General features: G+C 48.0%; 1 long non-coding RNA gene across 1 annotated transcript in view; it reads right to left on the bottom strand.

Annotated features, from left to right (window-relative positions):
- Positions 1-25,142, bottom strand: part of LOC141152998 (uncharacterized) — a 40,648-nt gene extending 15,506 nt beyond the window's left edge. The window contains exon 1 of the long non-coding RNA XR_012247212.1: positions 24,865-25,142. This is a non-coding gene — a long non-coding RNA (uncharacterized lncRNA). The remainder of the gene's footprint in view (positions 1-24,864) is intronic.
- Positions 25,143-25,589: the final 447 nt, after the last annotated feature.

Genomic DNA, 25,589 nt, shown 5'->3' on the forward strand with positions numbered 1-25,589 from the left:
TACAGACTAGGATACAGGAACAGAGCCGCAGGTGCGGTAAACAAGCAGAGCAGAGCAAAACCCGCAGGTGCGGTAGACAAGAAGAGCAGAGCAAAACCCGCAGGTGCGGTAGACAAGCGGAGCAGAGCAAAACCCGCAGGTGCGGTAGACAAGCAGAGCAGAGCAAAACCCGCAGGTGCGGTAGACAAGCAGAGCAGAGCAAAACCCGCAGGTGCGGTAGACAAGCAGAGCAGAGCAAAACCCGCAGGTGCGGTAAACAAGCAGAGCAGAGCAAAACCCGCAGGAGCGGTAAACAAGCAGAGCAGAGCAAAACCCGCAGGTGCGATAGACAAGCAGAGCAGAGCAAAACCCGCAGGTGCGGTAAACAAGCAGAGCAAAGCAAAACCCGCAGGTGTGGTAGACAAGCAGAGCAGAGCAAAAACCGCAAGTGCGGTAGACAAGCAGAGCAAAGCAAAACCCGCAGGTGCGGTAAACAAGCAGAGCAAAGCAAAACCCGCAGGTGCGGTAAACAAGCAGAGCAAAGCAAAACCCGCAGGTGCTGTAGACAAGCAGAGCAGAGCAAAAACCGCAAGTGCGGTAGACAAGCAGAGCAAATACACACAAGGTACTTACAATGAAGTAGCGAGTGGACACTAAACTCACAAACAAAAGTACAGAGACAACGAGTTGGAGTTAGGTGCAGGTTCAGACACTGCAAGAAAAGGGAAGATACGGACATAGAGACAAACAAGTAACGTGCTAGGACACTGTTCAGACAGGAACTGAACCAGGAACAAAATACAGGAACAAGCCTGGGAACTCAGCCCCCAGGGTGGCGGAAACAGACTAGAAGTCACAGATACAGGTAACGGGCCTGGGTATACAGCCCCCAGGGTGGCGGAACAGACTAGAAGTAACAGATACAGGTAACAGGCCTGGGTATACAGCTCCCAGGGTGGCGGAAACAGACAAGATACAGGACAGGACCTGGCAACTCAGTTGCACAGAACACACTGAAAGAAAGTGTTACTCAGGCACCTCCTACTGGGTGGAGGGGGTTTAAGTATCCAGTGACTCACAGCAATAGGCTGAGGACGCATTAAGACTGTGCACACAGTAACTATAAGAAACATGTAGTAACCGCGCGGCCGCCCTAAGCAATCAGACCAGAGAAATGCACACAGCAGGTACTGGAGCAAAGTGTGCAGCCTGGACTGATAGGTAAGATGGCGGTCTTGCATGGTGGGAGGTGATAAGCCATGCCAGCACGCCGCCAGGGATGTTACAGTGTTCTATACTGAATGTGGCGCCCGCCCCAGAAGAATGAGCGCCATTATGTGCGTGATCAAAGACAACAGTGCACAGATAAATAATGCAGTATATGCCCAGATAGTGCCATACAGTGCACAGATAAATAATGCAGTATATGCCCAGATAGTGCCATACAGTGCACAGATAAATAACTCAGTATATGCCCAGATAGTGCCATACAGTGTACAGATAAATAGTGCAGTATATGCCCAGATAGTGCCATACAGTGTACAGATAAATAGTGCAGTATATGCCCAGATAGTGCCATACAGTGTACAGATAAATAATGCAGTATATGCCCAGATAGTGCCATAAAGTGTACAGATAAATAGTGCAGTATATGCCCAGATAGTGCCATACAGTGTACAGATAAATAGTGCAGTATATGCCCAGATAGTGCCATACAGTGTACAGATAAATAATGCAGTATATGCCCAGATAGTGCCATACAGTGTACAGATAAATAGAGCAGTATATGCCCAGAGAGTGCCATACAGTGTACAGATAAATAATGCAGTATATGCCCAGAGAGTGCCATACAATGTACAGATAAATAGTGCAGTATATGCCCAGATAGTGCCATACAGTGTACAGATAAATAATGCAGTATATGCCCAGATAGTGCCATACAGTGTACAGATAAATAGTGCAGTATTTGCCCAGATAGTGCCATACAATGTACAGATAAACAGTGCAGTATTTGCCCAGATAGTGCCATACAGTGTACAGATAAATAGTGCAGTATATGCCCAGATAGTGCCATACAGTGCACAGATAAATAACTCAGTATATGCCCAGATAGTGCCATACAGTGTACAGATAAATAGTGCAGTATATGCCCAGATAGTGCCATACAGTGTACAGATAAATAGTGCAGTATATGCCCAGATAGTGCCATACAGTGTACAGATAAATAATGCAGTATATGCCCAGATAGTGCCATACAGTGTACAGATAAATAGTGCAGTATATGCCCAGATAGTGCCATACAGTGTACAGATAAATAACTCAGTATATGCCCAGAGAGTGCCATACAGTGTACAGATAAATAATGCAGTATATGCCCAGATAGTGCCATACAGTGTACAGATAAATAGTGCAGTATTTGCCCAGATAGTGCCATACAATGTACAGATAAACAGTGCAGTATTTGCCCAGATAGTGCCATACAGTGTACAGATAAATAGTGCAGTATATGCCCAGATAGTGCCATACAGTGCACAGATAAATAACTCAGTATATGCCCAGATAGTGCCATACAGTGTACAGATAAATAATGCAGTATATGCCCAGATAGTGCCATACAGTGCACAGATAAATAGCTCTATATATGCCCAGATAGTGCCATACAGTGTACAGATAAATAGTGCAGTATATGCCCAGATAGTGCCATACAGTGTACAGATAAATAGTGCAGTATATGCCCAGATAGTGCCATACAGTGTACAGATAAATAACTCAGTATATGCCCAGATAGTGCCATACAGTGTACAGATAAATAGAGCAGTATATGCCCAGATAGTGCCATACAGTGTACAGATAAATAATGCAGTATATGCCCAGATAGTGCCATACAGTGTACAGATAAATAATGCAGTATATGCCCAGATAATGCCATACAGTGTACAGATAAACAGTGCAGTATTTGCCCAGATAGCGCCATACCGTGTTTTTGATCACCCAGGGCAGCGCGACGTCATCTGTGCGTCCTGCTCATCTCTAGTTGGGGGCCGTGTTCACACGTTGCAGTAATACTGCGGTTTTTGTTTTCTGCAGATCCGCACCAAACTCCACAATAACAATCTTCTTTGGTTATTGCACCTTTGCTGCATTTTTTATGCCTTTTCCCTTTTATTTGATGCATTTTAATGTGTTTTTATAATACAGAAAAGCTTTGATTCTGCACTTAAAACAGCATCTGCAGTTTTTTACATAGGTTTTTTAGGCTCCACAAAGAAGCGTCTAGATAATAAAAAAAGCACCAAAACCGCACAGTTCAGTAGCGTCTTTAAACCACAGGGGGCGCAATTCTCATCCACTTTGCTTGGACAGTTAAACACTATAACATTTCTGTGAAAAAAAAGCAGCATTTACACTACATGTGAACAAGGTCTAAATTTCAAAGCACAGTGGACGTGGTCCCATGAAATCTCAGCCCTCTTTGCACTGACGCTGCTGAACTGAGGTTTTGGTCCTTTTTTTTTCTCTATAGGTTTCTTCTGAAAATAAATGCAAGGCCAAAAAAAAAAACCGCCGCTGCATTTTTTAAGTGCTGAATCAAAGCTTTTCTGTACTATTAAAAAAGCGTAAAAACACGGATTCAAATCTGCACCAAAACTGCATTCAATAAGGGGAAAAACACATAAAAGAAGCGCAGCAAACACGCAATAACCAGAGAAGATTGTTATTGCGTTGTCTAATGCGGACACCTGCAGAAAATGTGTAGGAAATAAGCAGTAGAATAAAATGCAGCATTTACACTCACGGCCTCAGCATTACATTTTTATTACAGTTTTTATGGGTTTAATAGAGAAAAAAATATATCAACCACGCCATTTTTTTTTTTACACCATTGACTAATGCCCGTAAATAATCTGATTGCTGTGTTGTGCGGGTCGTTATGATTACAGAGACACCAAATATGTCCGTATTATTTGCTGATTGGTGATGTTTCTTATTTAAAAAAAAATGCATTAATAATTACATTATTTTAAGTGTTTTTTTTTTGTAATTTGATAGGATGAAAAAAATCTTTAATTCTCCCTCTAGAATAGAAATATAAAACTCCACTGCTGTGCACGTGGTATCAGTACAATCTGCCTGTAGTCAGAGCCTACAACATAGATCAAGTGCACAAAATTCTCCCCATTACGTCACCTGTGGCTCAGCAGCTTTAGCTCCTTCCTGTGATGTTGAGGGCTGTGGGTTCTATTACTGTGGAGATTTTCACCCCGCCAAAAAAGAAGACATTTTTTAATTGCTCTTTATTATTATTTGTAGTTTTATAGGGAAAAAAAAATCTGATTTTTACTTCACCTCAGTATACAAGTACAAAGAAATACACTGCTGTATCCAATGTAATTGGATAATCTGCTTCTGGGGTCACTGCCTGCAATACAGGTCAAGATTACCAAATTCTTCTATGTGCATCATTATGGGCTGTGGCTCATCCATAGGGCTTCTGCCTGTGACGCATGGGGATGTGCGGACTGGAACACAGGAGAAGTGATTATATTATATAATATAATATAAGAAGTGAAAAATATATAATTTATGCAGAGAGCAGCCCCGCCCCTGAGGAGGAGGAGCTACAGAGCAATGAAGATGTCAGAGAGAGGTGAGTGTAGAAGCCGGGACAAAAGCTCTGACGTGTCAGGACGCGGGACAGTTGGGAGCTATATACAATGCGCAGATAGTGCCATATAGTGTGTAATGCATGGCCAGTAATGCTGCAATATCTAGAGATTACTACAGAGCATGCAAGAGAGATGTATCTGCAGTGACCAGCAGATGGCGCCACAACCTTTCGGTAGTTTCCAGTTAGGAAGCTAGGAACTTTTCTTCCAGGAATAGTGGGGGAAGATTTTGTAAGGTGCACAGGTCAAAGTGAGTGTCCTGGGGAACAGTCATAGAGAGGTGCTGGCTGCATGATAGTGACTGGTGGGGATGGCAGTACAGAGCTGTAGAGGCAGGAGACGGACAGAGAGAGGCGCTGGCTGCATGATAGTGACTGGTGGGGATGGCAGTACAGAGCTGTAGGGGCAGTAAACTGACAGAGAGAGGCGCTGGCTGCATGATAGTGACTGGTGGGGACGGCAGTACAGAGCTGTAGGGGCAGGAGACGGACAGTGACCAGGAGACAGCTGCCCGGAGAGTGAGACCGTACAGGACAGCGGGAATCCGGCACCAGGACCTTCCCCATAAAGATGTGTGAGCTGTTGAGCAGGACAAGATGGCGGGCACGCACATAGACCATAGCGGGCCACCATACACTTGCTGTTTTCCATATTGCCTATGATTATTGCAATTTTCCCAGATCTCAGCTAACAGGAAATCTGTGTTAAAAGCAAATCCAGTTCTAATGTCATGGTCGCCCGTCCACCTGCATCTTACAAATGTACAGAGAGATAGTGCTGGACAATGCCAACTATTGCAATACAGTGTACAGATAACATTTTTATACCCTTCAGCACGGGGGCATTTGCCCCACCAGGTGCCCCTTCTCCGGAGGTCTGCCCCATTGGATGATGTATGCAGTTACATGTACTGACTCTCCATTTTCCTTCCATCTTGCTGCCTATGTGATCCATCTGGCAGACATTAGAGCTGACTTGTCTCCCTTGTTTTAGTGCAGCAGCTTCAGGGGAAGGTAAATGAGGGCGCATGTAATCCCGTCTTCGTTTAGAGTGGGTTGTGTTTCTGTTTGATTGCATAGATGTAAATTCCTTGCGGCCTGTTACCATGTTCAGGCTTTATTATAAGGCATGCCTCATAAACCAGAGGGGCTTGGAAGACGCGCCGCAGCCTTACAGCACGCAGAAACACGCAAGAGGAGGCTCGGAAACACTTGCTCCTTGGCGTCAAGCATGGAATATTGGTGGAGAATGATGTAGCATATGTAGGCTTCTCACATCTCTGCCCTAGCTGGCAGCACATGGGATCTGCTGTTATGTAACCTGCGTTTTATGAAGCTAATACTTATAAAGTGTGTCCATCACCTTAAGTGTCCATTAGCTGAAGTGTCTGAAATTTGAATTAATCCTGAATAACATGATGCATGCAGACTGTACCTTACCTGCCATCACCGCACTCTAATCAGCATCGGTTTATCCATTCCTCTTACAGGTACGTCACCCAACTTTCCCATGCTGACTTCCATGCCGTCTTCTCTATACCGTTCTGTTCCTATTTTCTAATGGTATGCCACCCAACTTTCCCATGCTGGCTTCCATGTCGTCTTCTCTATACCGTTCTGTTCCTATTTTCTAATGGTATGTCACCCAACTTACACCAGCTACCCCCCACTTTCATTTATGACCTTGTTTACTCAGTCTTTGAGTATCCAGCATCTGGCTCAATCTAATCAGCTGATCAAGATGAGTACAGACCACTCCCCTGTGGGTCACAGCTGAATGCATTCTGTTACAAATATATTGTGGGCCAGGAGTCTGTTAGACTTTAGTCTGTGTCCATCACCTGAAGTGTCCATTAGCTGAAGTGTCTGAAATTTGAATTAATCCTGAATAGAACCTGAAGTGAATTGAAGGTACCTGGATACTAAGTCACAGTAAACAATGTTTGTGTTAGTTTTCACTCTCACCCCCTTAATTCTTCACTTCTTACAACCACCCCTAATCCCTACACCTAGTAATGAACTCTTCATCTCTCCCTCCATTCTCCCCACCCATCTCACCACCTCCTCAGAATTATTCCTCAACATACAATCCTTTGTCTCCAAACACAGACAGCCACCTCATGCCCTCTCCTGCTCCCACCTACTAGCGCTTTCTCTGCTCCTCCTTACTGCCGGCGACATCTCTCCACATCCCGGTCCTCCTCACCACATCCCTACATTCACTTCCACCTCCTACCCACGCTCTATCCCAAACTCTCGTAACCCTTCTAACCTTATACCCATCCGCCCAGCCCCCGCTTTCCCAGTCCCTCTAACAGGAGCTCTATGGAACGCTTGCTCCGTCTGCAACAAACTTTCCTACATTCACGATCTCTTCATCACTAACAAGCCTTCCTTCCTTGGCATCACTGAAACCTGGCTCACCCGCTTCGACACAGCCTCTCCTGCTGCACTTTCGTATGGCGGATTCCACCTCTCCCATACCCCCCGCCCCACTGGCAAGCACGGTGGAGGAATAGGTTTCCTCCTCTCAGAAAACTGCTCCTTCTCCCATATCCCACTGCCGCCCTCAATTACTCTCCCCTCTTTTGAAGTGCACTGCGTGCGCATCTACTCCCCCTCCAACCTCCAACTGGCTGTCATTTACCGCCCCCCAGGATCAACCACCACTTTCTTTGACCACTTCACCACTTGGCTACTTCACTTCCTCTCCCCACTATCCTCATGGGCGACTTTAACATCCCCATTGACACTTCCCTCTCAGCTGCCTCTAAGCTTCTATCCCTCACTTCATCCTTTGGTCTTACGCAGTGGTCTTCCACACCCACCCACAAAGACGGCCACACGCTGGACCTCATCTTCACCTGCCTCTGTTCCCTATCTAACCTCTCTAACTCACCTCTCCCTCCTTCTGACCACAACCTACTCACATTCTCTTCTCTCTCCTCCCCGGGGCAACAATCCCCACTCCACAAACTTGCGTACACTCGCAGAAATCTCAAACACCTTGACCTACACTCACTCTCTGAATCCCTCCTCCCTCTTAAAGACATTAGTTCCTTACATGATGCAGATGTTGCTGCCACTTTATACAACACCACAACCGCTGCAGCTCTCGATTCGGTCGCCCCCCTGACACATACCAAGGCTCGCACAATCAACAGACAACCCTGGCACACCAGCCTAACTAAAGAACTGCGGCGGGCCTCCAGGGTTGCTGAGCGTAGATGGAAAAGGTCCCACTCCCATGAGCACTTCATCGCATTCAAACAGTCCCTCACTACCTTCAAGTCCACACTCACTGCAGCAAAACAAACATACTTCTCATCTCTCATATCCTCCCTGTCTCACAACCCCAAACAACTATTCAACACCTTCAATTCTCTCCTGCATCCCCCAGTGCCTCCTCCCTCACCTCTTATTTCAGCTGAAGACTTTGCCTCATTCTTCAAACAGAAGATTGACACCATCAGACAAAGCTTTTGCCTAAAGCCCCCACAGCCCCTCCCCACATCTACTCAACCCTCCTCCTCCAAAACCATCTTCTCCACCATTACGGAAGATCAATTTTCCTCCTTACTCTCCAAATCACACCTCACCACCTGTAAACTTGATCCAATCCCGTCCCACCTCATCCCAAACCTTACCACTATCTTCATCCCAGCCCTAGCCCACCTCTTCAACCTGTCACTAACAACTGGTGTCTTCCCCTCATGCTTCAAACATGCCTCAATCACACCCATCCTCAAAAAGCCCTCCCTTGACCCATCCTCTCTGTCTAGCTATCGCCCCATATCACTTCTCCCCTATGCCTCAAAACTACTGGAACAACACGTCCATTCTGAGCTGTCCTCCCACCTCTCCTCCTGCTCCCTCTTTGACCTCCTACAATCTGGTTTCCGACCGCACAATTCTACTGAAACTGCACTGACTAAAGTCACCAACAACCTACTAACCACCAAATCCAAGCGACACTACTCTGTCCTCCTCCTCCTAGACCTGTCATCTGCCTTTGACACAGTGGACCATTCCCTCTTACTACAGACTCTCTCATCTATCGGCATCACAGACTTGGCCCTATCCTGGATCTCCTATACCTAACAGACCGGACATTCAGTGTCTCCCACTCACACACCACCTCCTCATCTCGCCCCCAATCTGTCAGAGTCCCCCAAGGTTCAGTTCTAGGACCCCTGCTCTTCTCCATCTACACCTTCGGCCTGGAACAGCTCATAGAGTCTCATGGCTTTCAGTATCACCTCTATGCTGATGACACACAGATCTACCTCTCTGGATCCGATATCACCTCCTTACTAACCAAAATCCCACAATGTCTGTCCGCTATTTCATCCTTCTTCTCTGCCAGATTTCTAAAACTTAACATGGACAAAACAGAATTCATCATCTTTCCGCCATCTCATTCAACCCCCCCAACTGACCTATCTATCAACGTCAGTGGCTGCCCACTCTCCCCAGTCCATCAAGCTCGCTGCCTGGTGTAACCCTGGACTCTGAACTCTCCTTCAAACCACATATCCAAGCCCTTTCCACTTCCTGCCGACTCCAACTCAAAAATATCTCCCTGATCCGTTCATTCCTCAGCAAAGTCTCTGCAAAACCACTAGTGCATGCCCTCATCATCTCCCGCCTTGACTACTGCAACCTCCTGCTCTGTGGCCTCCCCTCTAACACTCTTGCACCCCTCCAGTCTATCCTAAACTCTGCTGCTCGACTAATCAACCTGTCCCCCCGCTATTCCCCGGCCTCTCCTCTCTGTCAATCTCTTCACTGGCTCCCCATTGCTCAGAGACTCCAGTTCAAAACCCTAACCATGGTATACAAAGCCATCCACAACCTGTCTCCCCCATATATCTGTGACGTAGTCTCCCGGTACTTACCTGCAACCTCCGATCCTCACAAGATCTCCTTCTCTACTCCCCTCTTATCTCCTCCTCCCACAATCGCATACAAGATTTCTCCCGTGCTTCCCCCCTACTCTGGAACTCTCTACCGCAACGTATCAGACTCTCGCCTACCGTGGAAACCTTCAAAAGGAAGCTGAAGGCCCACCTCTTCCGACAAGCCTACAACCTGCAGTAACCCTCACTCCACCATACCGCTGCACAACCAGTTCTACCCTCACCTACTGTATCCTCACCCATCCCTTGTAGATTGTGAGCCCTCGCGGGCAGGGTCCTCGCTCCTCCTGTACCAGTCGCTGTCACATTGTTTTAAAGATTATTGTAATTGTTCTTGTATTATACCCCTTTATCACATGTAAAGCGCCATAGAATAAATGGTGCTATAATAATAAATAAAAATAATAATAAAGTGCCCTGTTTGTAGGCTCCTGCATCCTCTGCCTTCTGCTGGCAGCTCAGCACTGATGAAGCCATATTATCAAGCTTCTTGTGATGTCCGTCTGGGAGAAAAATGACCTTGACGGGTGCTCCACTAATGTTTTCTTACAGGACACCCCCTTTTAGCATTTCCCCTTGCATGCTGACTCCACTCCTCTTCTATGCCCCTATATTATGAGGTTAGATGCCAGCAAAGTTTCCAAAAACCTGAGTTGTGTGACATTTTGGGAGGCTTCATCAACACCTAGTAAAATTGAAAAACTTTTTGGCGAGTCCAGGAGGTTTCTTTTATTTTTGGGAGCCTCTGGTAAATATTCATTTATTGGATGAGCAATCAATGCCGCGCTGCCAAGACACTTACCACCATGCACTGACTTATCACTAGACAGTGCTCAAATAATACCTCCATACAATGCTTCAATAATACCTACACACAGTGTTCAAAAATACAGCCCTAAAGAAATTTCACCATACAATGCTGAGATAATACCACATACAGTGCTCAAATAACACCACCATAATATACTCAAATAATTCCACTATACTATTCTCAGATAATACCAACATACAGTGCTCTAAAATTACAGTCATGGCCGGAAGTGTTGGCAGCCTTGAAATTGCTCCAGAAAATTAAGTATTTCTCAGAGACAATTACTACAATTCCACATGTTTTGTTACACACATGTTTATTTCCTTTGTGTGTATTGTAAAAACACAAAAAAACAGAGAAAAAAAGGCAAATTGGACATAATTTCACACAAAACCCCAAAAATGAGGACAAAATTGTTGGGACCCTCAGCATAATATTTGGTTGCACACCCTGTGGAATAAATAACTGCAATCAACTACTTCCTATAACCATCAGCTTCTTACATCTCTCAGCTGGAATCTTGGACTCTTCTTTTGCAAACTGCTCCAGGTCTCTCATATGTGAAGGCGTCTTCTCCCAACAGCAATTTTAGTGCCTAGTTTCCATCAATTTCTGGGGGCTTCTTGAAGTATGTTTGGGGTCATTGTCCTGCTGGAAGTCCCATGACCTAGGATGCAAAACCAGTTTTCTGATACTGGACACTACATTGCGACCTAAAATCCTTTGGCTATCTTCAGACTTCATGATGCCTTGCACACAGTCAAGGCACCCAGTGCCAGAAGCAGCCAAACAACCACAAAACATTTTTGAGCCTCTACCATATTTGACTGTAGGTACTGTGTTATTTTCATTGTAGGCCTCATTCTGTTTTTGGTAAACAGTAGAATGATGTGCTTTACCAAAAAGCTGTATCTTGACCTCATCTGTCCACAAGACGCTTTCCCAGAAGGATTTTGGCATACTCATGTACATTTTGGCAAACTGCTGTCTAGCATAATAATGTCTCTGTGTAAGCAGTGGAGTCCTCCTGGGTCTCCTGCCATACGTTTCATTTAATTCAAATGTGGACGGCTAGTTCGTGCTGACAATGATGCACCCTGAGCCTGCAGGACAGTTTGAATTTCTTTGGAACTTGATTGGGGCTGATTATCCACCATCAGGACTATCCTACGCTGTAACCTTTCATCAATTTTTCTCTGCCATCAACGTCCAGGGGGATTAGCTACAGTGCCATGGGTTGTAAACTTCTTGATTATGTTGCCCACCGTGGACAAAGGAACTTTGGAGATGGACTTGTAACCTTGAGATTGTTGACATTTTTCAACAATTTTGGTTCTCAAGTCCTCAGACAGTTCTCTTCTCCTCTTTCTGTCCTCCATGCTTAGTGTGGCACACACAGACACACAATGCAAAGATTGAGTCAACTTCTCCCCTTTGTATCTGGTTTCAGGTGTGATTTTCATATTGCCCACACCTGTTACTTGCAACAGATGAGTTTGAACGAGCATCACATGCTTGAAACAAAGTTGTTTACCAACAATTTTGGAAAGCTGCCAACAATTTTTTCGTGTCCAATTTTGGGGTTTAGTATGAAATTATGTCCAATTTGCCTTTTTTTCTCTGTTTTGTTGTGTTGTTCCAATACACACAAAGGAAATAAACTTGTGTATAACAAAACATGTGTAATTGCAATACTTTACTGGGAGAAATACTTCATTTTCTGGAACTAATTCAAGGGTGCCAATACTTTCGGCCATGATTGTACCTTTCTACAGTGCTCAAATACCACAATTTAGTGCTCCAATAATACCGTCATACCGCGCTCAATAATGTAGCCCCACATTGCTGAAATAATACCACTATACAGTGCTCAAGTAAGACCACCACACAATGCTCAAATAATACCACCATATAATGTTTAAATTATATCATACTTAAATAATACCACTAAACAATGCTCAAATAATACCACTATATAATGCTCAAATAATACAACCATACAGTGCTCAAATACTACCACAACACATTGCTTAAATAAACCCGCCACATATTGCTCAAATAATACAATGCAATGCTCAAATAATACACTATATAGTGCTCAATAAACCATCATATAGTGCTCAAATACCACCAAACATTGTTCAAATAATTCCACCATACAGTACCCAAATAATACTAGTACACAAAGCTCAAATAGGACTATGCAACTGAGCAAATTAAATTGACAAAGCACCTGGCCCAGAATGTTTTCATCCATGCATACAGAGGGAGTTGAGCTCAGCATTTGACTGCTTTATCTAATTTTCTTGTTAAAGGGTCAGTGCCACAAGATTGGAGGATATTGGTACCAAATTTCAAGAAGGGTAAGATCCAGGCAACTACATCCGGTAAGACATAGTGTGCAACATTTTTGAGGGCATTGTAAGAGATGACCTGCAAAACTATTTTGCAGAAAATAATACCTGACAACCAGCATGGGGATTCATGAAAGATAAGTCGGGTCTAACCAACGTGCTAGGTTTCCATAAGGAAGTAAGTGGAAGACTTTAAGGTTTTTAATCAATGGGGTGGCAATCAGGTGTAAGTGGTCAACCTGTTTTATCTAATGTATTATTCATATATGTGCTGATTGCTCTTCCCCCCAGTGCCAGGCTGCCCCTTTTGCACATCCCAAAAGACCAGGACAACATGTCACTGACACCAGGGGCGGACACAGACTGTAGTGGGCCCCTGTGCAAGAAATTTTGGGGGGCCCCCCCTGCCCTTCATAAGGCAACAAAGTTATGTAAATGTGACACCCCAGGGGTCTGGTTGTCACAGTGATAGAGATATTACGTCTGAGAGCAGGTGGGAGGTCCTTTGGTCAGGGATCCTGTGCATGCCACACCTCCTGCCCAGCCTTGGGAGGGGAAGAACTTCCCCTGTATAAACCCGGGGCTGAGGCAGGGTGGGGGAGTCCAGGAAGAGTAGAGACAAGAGCAGCATAGGAAGCAGCAGAGTCACAAGGAGTCAGGGGCTGGCAGCTAAAGAGCTCGCCCTGACTAAGAAGATTCTTTACCGGACCCGGAGTCCGAGGCTGTGGGGACTAACTTCTACCCAGCAGCAGAATCCGTCAGGCAGGGGATTTCAGGTCCCCTGGCCCAGAAGCCCGAAGGCCCGGTCACACGCGTGGGACCAGCACCGCCATCGTGGAGCGGAAGCCATTAGAAGGCCCCGAGTCACCGGCCATACGGGTGAGCACCACACGGTACACTCAGGGACGTGGGCTACTTACATCAGCTTCTAGCAAGGTAGCCAGAAGAGTACAGTCAGCTTGGGAGGCCTACAACTACGCCTGGCCAGGGGAGATCCCATCTGCTCAAGGACTGACCAGGCCCCGTTCGCTAGCAAGTACTCCGGGAGGGTCTATCGTTGTTACCAGTAAAGACCCTGAACGCTACCATACCGTCTCTGAGTGGTTCCTGCTACCCCCATCATCCACGTCGGCTGCCCTGAGGCCATACCCCTCCCGTTGGGGGTTATACTATCACGCTGCACCATCCTTCCACCGGCCTCAGCGGTCTGCCCTGCAGCAGCAGCCCCCTGGCTGCATTCAACGGGTGGCGTAGTCATCAACCATTTTCTACCGCTAACAGACTGCCGTCCAGTTTGACTCCCTGGGCACGGACCGGGTCACCGCCACGAGACTACAACCCTAAACAGATCCGGCTCCGGGTAAGCTCCCGCGTGCGCAACGCAGCGCGACACAGGCCCAGGGGCGCGTCAACTTTGGCGTAGTCGGCAGGATCACGTGCCCGCAACCACCGGGTACTGCGTGCCTGAAAAGCAAAGACTGTTCAAACTTACCAGTGGTGAAGTTTCCCGCCATCCGGCGCCATCTTCAGCCTTCTTCCCGCCATCCGTGGAGTTTTCCCGCCATTGGACGCCATCTTGAGGACGCCGCGCGGGAAGAAGGGGGCGTGGACTCCGAAAGCGCGCGAGAACTGAAGCCCCGCCTCACGTCCGGACGTTGCGTAAGGTCCTGGAAGGAGCCCAGCAGACGCCGACGTCACAGGAGCGCGACGGAAGGTCCTCAACCCTGACGATCCACTGCGGAGCCGCGGCCTACGGAACAGGATCATCACAAGGTAGGCCACGGTCCACTAGGGGGGAGGAAGATGTCGGATACGGAGGAGAGCTCCACTGCCTCAACCCCCGCCAGCGCTACCGCTGTTGCAGTCATGCCCTTCACCATGCCCTATATCCCGGGAGCAGCTTGGCTACCCCAGTACTCAGGGGAGTCACATACCCTGCATGACTTTAGAGAAAAGCTGGATAGCCTCTTCCAGGTGTACCCCCTCACAGAAGAGCAAAAAGTGAGCATCCTGGTGGCCCAACTAACTGGGGCAGCCAAAAGGGAAGTAAAATCCTGGCCACCTGGGAGGAAGACTGTCGCAGGGATACTAACCCGGCTGAAGGACACCTTTGATACCCGCACCTCAGCCGAGATTAAACTTAGATTCTACGGGTGCAAGCAGCGAGCGCATGAGAGTATAAGGGACTATGCACTCAACCTACAAGAGGCCCTGAGGGCCATTAAGCAGACCGACCCTAATGGAGTGGGAAACGAGGACAGGCTGTTGACCGAACAATTTATAGAGGGTTTATATTGCAATGCCCACCGCACCCAGTTGCGGGCAATGGCCTTACAGGACCCTCATCTAGAATTTGCACAGTTCAAGGACAGAGCCATCCGGGTGCTCCGAGAACCGGCACCAGGTGGCGTTGTGACCCACAGACGCCCCACTACCACTTACTACCAGGAGGCGGCGCCCTTGTCAGCAGGGCCTGTGGGAGCTGATGCGCAGGCTTTGGACAATGACCCGGCTCCAGACCTACACCATCAGGTCCAAGAGCTAGCTAAAAGCGTTGCTGCGCTAACCCGAACTGTGCAGTCTTTACAGGTTTCCACTCCAGGGAAGATCCAGCTGGCATCCGGACCGGAGGACATCCCGTGGCGTCGACCAAGGAGGACCCCACCGGCCAGAGGAAGACCCAGTGACCGATACAGCGAGGACGGACGACCCATCTGCCGCCGCTGCAATCAACCCGGACATATGGAAAGGTACTGTTCTTTAAACGGGCACAACCTGGGGTAGAGGGCCAACCCCCAGGAAAAAGATCACCAGGCCCATCGAACTGGCGCGACAGATATGTGGGAGGACGTCCAGTCTTGCCTGTGGTACTGGATGGCATTCCCATGAGTGCCCTACTGGACACCGGGTCACAGGTCACCACCATCCCGTACGTGCTCTTCAAGCAGTACTGGAATGACTCGGATATTACCCGCTACCCTGACGACGACTTGAGTATCATCGCCAGCAATGGTCAGCCCGTGCCACAGATCGGATTTAAAGAGGTGACCATCAAAATTGGTAGAGTCGAACTGGCCGCACAGGGACTGATCATTGTAGATATTGACAAACATGAGAGTCACCCAAAAATAACTCTAGGAACTAATGTAATTGAAAATTGTCTTGCAGAGGTGATTTTCCTTTTACAGCAGGTTGCCAAGAATGCCAGCTCCGGCGAGCAGCGGGTGCTCCAGAAAGAGATCCGGGCACTGATGCAACGGCAACAAGTGGAACTCTCCGGCGGTGAGATTGGTAGCGTAAGAATGTGTGACCCTTTTCCTATTGCCATGCCCCCAAAAAGTGAAATGATGATTTGGTGCCGGGCAGCTATTGGTCTGAGAGGTAGAGATTACCAGGCAATGGTAGAACCAGTTTACTCAGACAGTAGGCCCACCATTTTGACAGCACGGGGGGTGGTCAATGTACGCCATGGGAGGGTGCCCGTTCGCATAATAAATGTCGGGGAGAGGGAAGTGTACCTGCCCCGGTATGCCACGCTAGCCAAATTATATACCACTAATCAAAATTCTATACAATCTGTGGAACCCTTGCCTCCATCTCACCCGGAGGAAGGTAACGGCTCTAAGAAAGACATGGAGGACTGGTGTCAGCAACTACATCTGGGTACTGACTCCACTCCCTCACACCAGAAACAAGGAGTCTATCGGGTGGTTCAAGAGTATGAGAGAGTGTTTAGTAAACACCCGTTAGACTTCGGGCGAGTCAAGGGGGTAGAACACCGCATCCCCACGGGAGATCATCCTCCCATAAAAGAGAGGTATCGACCCGTACCCCCTGCACATTACCAACACGCCAAGGGGATGCTTAGAGACATGAAGGAGGCTGGGGTAATCCGGGATAGCTGTAGCCCCTGGGCAGCCCCACTAGTTTTAGTCAAAAAGAAAGACAACACCATGAGGATGTGTGTAGATTACCGGAAAATCAACCGTATCACACACAAGGATGCGTACCCCTTACCAAGGATAGAGGAGTCATTGGCTGCTTTAAGATCTGCTAACTTCTTCTCTACCTTGGATCTCACTAGCGGGTACTGGCAGGTTCCTGTAGCAGAGGCGGACCGGGAGAAGACCGCATTCACCACCCCGATGGGACTTAGCGAGTTCACCTGCATGCCGTTCGGACTCTGCAACGCCCCAGGAACCTTCCAACGATTAATGGAGTGCTGTCTGGGCCACAGAAACTTCGAGACGGTCCTGTTGTACCTGGACGATGTCATCGTATACTCCAAAACTTATGAGGACCACCTGAAACACCTGGCGGAGGTGTTCGAAGCTCTGGCGAGTTACGGCCTAAAGGTGAAACCCTCCAAGTGTCACCTCCTGAAACCAAAGGTGCAATACCTGGGACACGTGGTGAGCGCTGACGGAGTGGCTCCCGACCCCGATAAGATCACCGCAATCAAAGGATGGCCAAGCCCTTCCAGCGTAAAAGAAGTGCGGCAGTTCCTCGGGTTGGTAGGCTACTACCGAAGGTTTATTCCCGGTTTCACCAAAAAGGCAGCACCTATGCAGGACCTCCTGATAGGCCAGTCCCGGAAGGCCAAGAACCAGAAGCCGCCCTTCAAATGGGAAGAGCTGGAAGAAGAGTCCTTCCGCCAGCTGAAGATGGCCCTCACGGGGGACGAAATCCTGGCGTACCCGGATTATAGCCAGCCCTTTATCCTCTACACCGACGCCAGTAACATCGGGCTAGGAGCCGTACTGTCCCAGATCCAGCAGGGGAAGGAACGAGTAATCGCCTACGCCAGCCGAAAACTGCGACCCACCGAAAGGAACCCCGAGAATTACAGCTCATTTAAGTTAGAGTTCCTGGCCGTAGTATGGGCAATCACTGAGCGCTTTAAGCATTACCTCGCTTCTTCCCGGTTCACCGTGTACACGGATAACAACCCGCTGACACACCTGGACACGGCAAGACTCGGTGCCCTGGAGCAGAGGTGGATGGCCCGTCTGTCCAACTACGAGTTCACAATTAAATACCGGGCAGGACGCTCCAATACCAACGCGGACGCCCTGTCCAGGATGCCCAACCTGCCGGACGGAGGAGAAGATCCGGAGGGACTGGAAGAAGTTGAACTCCCTGCGTTCCACCGTCATGGGACTATCCAGTATTCCCACCGGGTAAGGAGTAAGCAGGCTGCTACGTTGAACCCCTTACCTCACTACAACTGGGCGGAAACGCAAGACAGCGACCCTGCCGTCCGACTGGTGAAGGAGATGCTGACTCGCCCGGAGGTTAGCCTGGAATCAGACGCTCCAGAGGAAGCCAAACAACTATGGGCAGAGAAGAGTCGACTGTTCCTTTACAAGGGGAAGTTGTGCCGCAGAATGGTTAACTCCAGGACGCATGAACTACTCTGGCAAGTAGTGGTGCCACGAAGAGACGCAGCCATGGTGATGGAGGCATACCACGACGGAGCTGGACACTTCGGGTGGAAAAAGCTGGAGTTCCTGCTGCGCGAGCGGTTCCACTGGGTAGGCATGAGGGGAACCATCGAGAAGTGGTGCAGAGACTGTGGCCCGTGCAATCTGAGAAGGAAGGACCGGGCCAGCCAGAAGACTCCCCTGCAGTCCATCGTCACCCGGCAACCGTTGGAACTGGTAGCCTTGGATCATGTAAAACTGACCCCCAGCGGAAGTGGCTACGTCTACGCGTTAACCATCGTGGATCATTACTCCCGGTTTCTGGTTGTCGTCCCCGTCAAGGACTTAACGGCTCGAACAGCAGCTAGAGCCTTCCAGCAGCACTTTTGCCGTCCACACGGGTACCCGGACCAAGTGCTGACGGACCAGGGACCTGCCTTTGAAGCGGAGGTCTTCCAGGAATTCTGCAATCTGTATGGCTGCCGGAAGATAAGGACGACACCCTACCATCCGCAAACTAATGGACTTTGTGAGAAAATGAACCAGGTGGTAATGGATCTTCTAAAAACGTTGCCCCTGGAAGAACGCAGTCTGTGGCCTGAGAAGTTGCCCGATCTGGTGGACCTATACAACCACATCCCGGTAGGTTCCACCAACTGTACCCCGGCTTACCTAATGAGGGCAAGACCTGGTAAGTTACCTGTTGACCTGGAAATGGGAGTCCTGACGCCCGAGGACACTTCACCAGAAACAGACTGGGACACAGAGAGGCAGCAGCAGTACCGGAGAGTACAAGAGAGCGTGGAGCGAAGTCTCTGTCAGGCTAGGGAAAGACAAGAGAAGACTTACAACCAGTATGCTCCCGCTGTTCCCCTGGTACCCGGAGAGCAGGTCTTGAAGAGGAAGAGACGGCTCCACAAGTTGGACGACCAGTGGGAGAAGGACCCGTACACCGTACTGCCCTCAAGCCACGAGAACCCGAAGGTCTGTACCATCAGTAAAGACGGAGGGGAAACCACAGCCATTGTATCCCGGGACCACCTGAAGAAGTGCCCCGAACAACTGAGGAACCCTGAGGAGGAACAGGAAGACCATCGACCCGTGGAAGAAAGGGAAGATATGGTTAGTACCGTGCTCGGGGACTTCCCTCGGTCTTGGACTCAAGTCAATGGTGCAGTTGTGGTACCCGTACTCACCTTCCTCCAACCATCATCCCAAGAACCTACGGAGCAACGGGTAGAGCTGGAAGAGCAGCCGGTCCAGGAGGCAGAAGACTCCACCCAAGCGGAACAGGAGAATCCACCCTCTGCTTATAGTGAGCCTGCCGTACCCCTAGTGAGACAAAGAGCCGGTAGACAGCTGCCCAGTTTACCCTTGACAGCTCCTACACCCTGTAGTTCAGGGCCAAACAGTCAGCTCCGTAGGTCCACTAGGGCCACTAGAGGCCAGTTACCCGCACGTTGGAGGATCTAAATGTTTAAGTTGTTTTACAATGTTTACCTGTTTATTGTTGCTTGTGTGTAATTTTGTGTTTCTAGTTGTTTTTAGGAGTCTTCGGTGGATTTACCGGGAATCCTTTGTATATAGTTGGAGCGTAACCCAGGATGGACTAGAGACTGTTAAGGACTCGGGGTAGGACAGACCCCTACCTGGTTACGTCTCCCTGTGTTGGTGAAATGGACACCTTTGCTTTTCTTCAAAGACTGCACCCGGTTGCGGACATCCGTGACCATCTTATTGTGTTTCCTTATTGTATTTTATTGTTCTTTGATATACCTTGTTATATTTTTCTAAAAAGTGTTTAGTCCCGGAGTACTAAATTTCACTAGGGGGGAGTGTGACACCCCAGGGGTCTGGTTGTCACAGTGATAGAGATATTACGTCTGAGAGCAGGTGGGAGGTCCTTTGGTCAGGGATCCTGTGCATGCCACACCTCCTGCCCAGCCTTGGGAGGGGAAGAACTTCCCCTGTATAAACCCGGGGCTGAGGCAGGGTGGGGGAGTCCAGGAAGAGTAGAGACAAGAGCAGCATAGGAAGCAGCAGAGTCACAAGGAGTCAGGGGCTGGCAGCTAAAGAGCTCGCCCTGACTAAGAAGATTCTTTACCGGACCCGGAGTCCGAGGCTGTGGGGACTAACTTCTACCCAGCAGCAGAATCCGTCAGGCAGGGGATTTCAGGTCCCCTGGCCCAGAAGCCCGAAGGCCCGGTCACACGCGTGGGACCAGCACCGCCATCGTGGAGCGGAAGCCATTAGAAGGCCCCGAGTCACCGGCCATACGGGTGAGCACCACACGGTACACTCAGGGACGTGGGCTACTTACATCAGCTTCTAGCAAGGTAGCCAGAAGAGTACAGTCAGCTTGGGAGGCCTACAACTACGCCTGGCCAGGGGAGATCCCATCTGCTCAAGGACTGACCAGGCCCCGTTCGCTAGCAAGTACTCCGGGAGGGTCTATCGTTGTTACCAGTAAAGACCCTGAACGCTACCATACCGTCTCTGAGTGGTTCCTGCTACCCCCATCATCCACGTCGGCTGCCCTGAGGCCATACCCCTCCCGTTGGGGGTTATACTATCACGCTGCACCATCCTTCCACCGGCCTCAGCGGTCTGCCCTGCAGCAGCAGCCCCCTGGCTGCATTCAACGGGTGGCGTAGTCATCAACCATTTTCTACCGCTAACAGACTGCCGTCCAGTTTGACTCCCTGGGCACGGACCGGGTCACCGCCACGAGACTACAACCCTAAACAGATCCGGCTCCGGGTAAGCTCCCGCGTGCGCAACGCAGCGCGACACAGGCCCAGGGGCGCGTCATAAACATAACCCCCCATGTGCATCTCTCACCCCCCCATGTGCAGCTCTCATCCCACCCATGTGCAGCTCTCACCCCCCGTGCATCTCTCATCCCCCCCATGTGCATCTCTCATCCCCCCCATGTGCATCTCTCATCCCCCCCATGTGCATCTCTCACCCCCCCCATGTGCATCTCTCACCCCCCCCATGTGCATCTCTCACCCCCCCATGTGCATCTCTCACCCCCCCATGTGCATCTCTCACCCCCCCAATGTGCATCTCTCATCCCCCCCATGTGCATCTCTCACCCCCCCATGTGCATCTCTCACCCCCCCATGTGCATCTCTCACCCCCCCATGTGCATCTCTCACCCCCCCATGTGCATCTCTCACCCCCCCCCATGTGCATCTCTCATCCCCCCCGTGCATCTCTGATTCCCCCCACTCCTAGTTAATTAATTGTATTTAAAAAAAATAAAACTTGTTATACTTACCCCCATGCAATCCCTGCAGAATCCTGGCGCTCGTCCAAATCGCTGACAGCAGGTTCTCCTGACTTCCGGCCATGTGACGGCACCGTCACATGACCGGAAGTCAGGGGAATCATGAAGGCGCTGCTGCAACAGCGCAGCTCAGCGCTGAAATGTCCCGGACCCGGCGCATAGCATGGGGCCGGGGGCCCCATGAGGAGAGAGACGCACAAGAGGGGGGCCCCCGAGGGGGCCCCTACCGGCCGGGCCCCATACTAGAGTCAGGGCAGTCATGCCCTGATGGCGGCCCTGCTGGAGGCTGGAGGGGCCCCCTCTCCCTCGGGGCCCCCGTTCAATGAACCGACTGCACGGGCGGTAGTTCCGCCCCTGACTGACACATGATGATCAACAATGGGTGATGACAGAGGTCCACCTTATTCTCCATAGCCCCACCCCGCCTTATTAGCCTTTTCGGGAGGAGTACCGTGAAATATTCCAATTTTAAATATCTATAGAGTGCAAACCTTCATTTTTTTATGCTGAGCAAAAATGGATTTTCCAGAAATTTCTCCAAACAATGTCAATGAAACATTCCAGGTCGCGCTTCTCAAGCATCTGAAACTTTACTGCTAAGAAAGCAAAAGATCTGATTCCAGGAGAGTTCTGCTCAGGCAGTTATCATGTCTGCCAGGCAAATCCACCTCTGTCGGGAGATTGACTTCTTAATCCTACGCCCAACGCTATTTACACTATTTATCTGATACTGGGACAGGATCGGTTTCCAAAAAGGATTAAACTGGGAGAACTTGTAGGAAGCCACAGCAGGTCCATGAAGTCCAAGCCAAGGTGTTGGTTTTAGACCCCCCTCCTGACAGCGAACAAGCAAGGGGTGTTGGTTTTTCATTTTGATTTCACATAAAAAGGCTACAAATCTCCACCCTCACTGACAGTATGGTGATGTCTTAGGATCGGTGCCAACCCCATCTGGTTTAAGATGGTCTTTTTGCTTTCTCTATTTTTTTGGCTCACATTGTGAAATTAAACTTAGACATTTTGCTCATTTCTTTTTTTTCTACAGATTTAACTATTTCTGGACGATACGTTAAAACACTTTTGTACTTTTAGAATTTTTTGTACTTCCTTAAAGGGAAGCTCCATCTTTCAATAGAAATCACTGGATCTTCATCATTTAGCAGGTTTTCATTTTTATTATTTTTTTTGTTTATTCCTATGGAGGTTTGAAAAAGCGGAAACCATAAGAAATCAGATGTGCCACTACAGTATTTATTGATCCTATTATGGTTTAATTTGTCTCAATAATGTGATTAAATGTGAATATATGTATTGTAGGGGTTCACGTTCTCAGGTAGACACTAGGCAGTGGGTTCTGGTGTCCAAACAGTGTGAGGTTTATTAAACTCCATAAACTTTCACAATTCTCAAAGGAAAAACATTTTTTTTCCTGCACTAATCAAATAACAAAACTCCCAGTCATTTCTCAGGGAAGGCAAAGCAACAAGAGGGGCTTATCCAGACAGCAGTCCTGCTTTAGGCTCAGTGTGATCACCATTACTGGTTACTCTCCAGCTCCAACACCCACCTGAGCCAACCCAGCTACCTTTTAAAGGACCTGCAAGCCCCAGACTGGAAAATGTGGGAGTGACCATTCCCACCCAAGCTCTTTCTGTCGCTCCTAAATCCCGGACCCAAAATCCAGTCCACTAAAAATCCTCTCTGTAACTTCTTGTTACAGGAGCACTCTCTTCCGGGGCTTATATCATTGAAGCCAGGCACCTCAGTGACACAAACCTTCCATCCAGGACTTTATTTGCTGCTTTCCTACAGTATCTGCTTGCATTTACATGTGAAGTAAAACCTTTTCTTGGACGACCTGAAATTGCACAAAAAATTGTCTTTTATGGAAGGGTGATCTTCCTGGGTGGTTTCACGTCATAGCATGTATGATTGTATTTGTGTCAATATAGATCATTTATGTATATATGTGTGAATATTGAATATTTTCTATATTTTTTTAGAAGAAAATAGCATCAGACTCTAAAAACAGAACAGTAGAAGGGAACTTTGCACAGTGGTGTACATTAACAATTGCAAAGAGTGTAGATTTAGTGTTCAGCGCAAGTCCAGACCTTACAAGTGATCATGTGTAACCAAACCCAGATATAGAGCCAAAGCTTTCAACACGAGAAAACAAAGGTAAACCACGTTTACGTTTCTCAATAAGAGAAAGCAAAGGTAAACTACATGTATGTCTCTCAACAAGAGAAAACAAATCTAAAACACCTCTACAGTGGGTACGGAAAGTATTCAGACACCTTTCAATTTTTCACTCTTTGTTAATTTTTTCCTCATTAAAGTACACTCTGCACTGAAAAAAACAGAAATGTAGAAATTTTTGAAAATTTTTAAAAAAATAAAAACTGAAATATCACATGGTCATAAGTCTTCAGACCCTTTGCTCAGTATTGAGTAGAAGCCCCCTTTTGAGCTAATACAGCCATGAGTCTTCTTGGGAATGATGCAACAAGTTTTTCACACCTGGATTTGGGGATCCTCTGCCATTCTTCCTTGCAGATCCTCTCCAGTTCCGTCAGGTTGGGTGGTGAACGTTGGTGGACAGCCATTTTCAGGTCTCTCCAGAGATGCTCAATTGGGTTTAGGTCAGGGCTCTGGCTGGGCCAGTCAAGAATTTGCTCAGACGCTCATATTTAAGTCACATGCTGTCCATTTCCTTGTGATCCTCCTTGAGATGGTTCTACTCCTTCATTGGAGTCCAGCTGTGTTTAATTAAACTGATAAGACTTGATTTGGAAAGGCACACACCTGTCTATATAAGACCTCACAGCTCACAGTGCATGTCAGACCAAATGAGAATCATGAGCTCAAAGGAATTTTCTTTTTTAAGAACTTTGCAAAAATTTCTATATTTCTGTTTTTTTTCAGTCAAGATGGGGTGCAGAGTGTACTTTAATGAGAAAAAAAAATGAACGTTTTAGAATTTACCAAATGGCTGCAATGAAACAAAGAGTGAAAAATTGAAAGGGGTCTGAATACTTTCCGTACCTACTGTATGTCTCTCAACAAGAGAAAACAAGGGTAAACCACATGATCATCTTACAAGAAGAGAAAACAAGGGTAAACCACCTGTACGTCTCTCTTACGAAGCGAGCTCAGTCAATGCTTATGAACCCACATTTTGGGAAGACATATCAGCTCCCAGGCATTTGCACAGATAGAAAGAGTTAACCCGATAAGATTGTATCTATATATATATCTATGTTTGGTGAATATGTATCCTAAGTATAAATGTGTATCTACTGTATGTATTTGTTCATGACACCGCAAACATGTGCATACTGCTTATGTGTCCAAAAATGCCTCATTTCACATCTCATTTTGGGGCCCCAAGTCGGCTTGTTACGTTGTTATCGTTACCTGTCCTCAGCATAAGAAACAGGACGGTGGATAATTTCTCATTTCAATTGTAGAGCTGAACTCCACATGTCCTGTCCGGCAGCCACATCATCACTCATCACAGATCGTCTTCACTCCGGGAGATAACGTATCAAGAAACGGAATCCATCAGCCTCAAGTGTCACCGCCGCTGTGTCTCAGTATTGGAAACACATGCCGGACTCCCATGATGAGAGGCTCAAAGGCATGTCATAGACAATGCGAACATGGCTGTCCGTAATTAGCAGAGCGCCATTGTTTACTTCCACTGACACGAGCTGTAAATTCGAGGCTCCCGCGGAGCAGAGTTTGTTAACATTTTACAGTCCGCAAAGAACAAAGTTTTCGCCTCCAGACATGGATTAAAAAAAGTCAGATGGTTCTGAGAATCAGAAGATGTGAGTCGCAAGAGGGGACCAGACATCAGCGGCTAGTTTACAATTCCTCATTACAGATGCCGCAGAGATCAGAGAAGAATTACCAGCTTATTATGTTTAAAGTCTCGCACCATTTTTATTCAGCTTTTAATTGTCCTTTCAAAAGTCAAAGGGAGACTTTTTATATGTCCAATGACTCGCCCGTGCTGTGTTTCCCTGTTTGAAAATGTTCTCTATCCTTTTCTTCTCCATCAGTCCCAGACCGTCATGGCAAATTCTCAGACTAACTGCATAGTTTGACACTGTCTATAAATTTAGACCCCTAAATTA

Source organism: Phyllobates terribilis, unplaced genomic scaffold (genome assembly GCF_046119375.1).
Source record: "Phyllobates terribilis strain yellow unplaced genomic scaffold, ASM4611937v1 Scaffold_7__3_contigs__length_470593459, whole genome shotgun sequence".
In the NCBI taxonomy this organism is placed as follows: Eukaryota; Metazoa; Chordata; class Amphibia; order Anura; family Dendrobatidae; genus Phyllobates; species Phyllobates terribilis.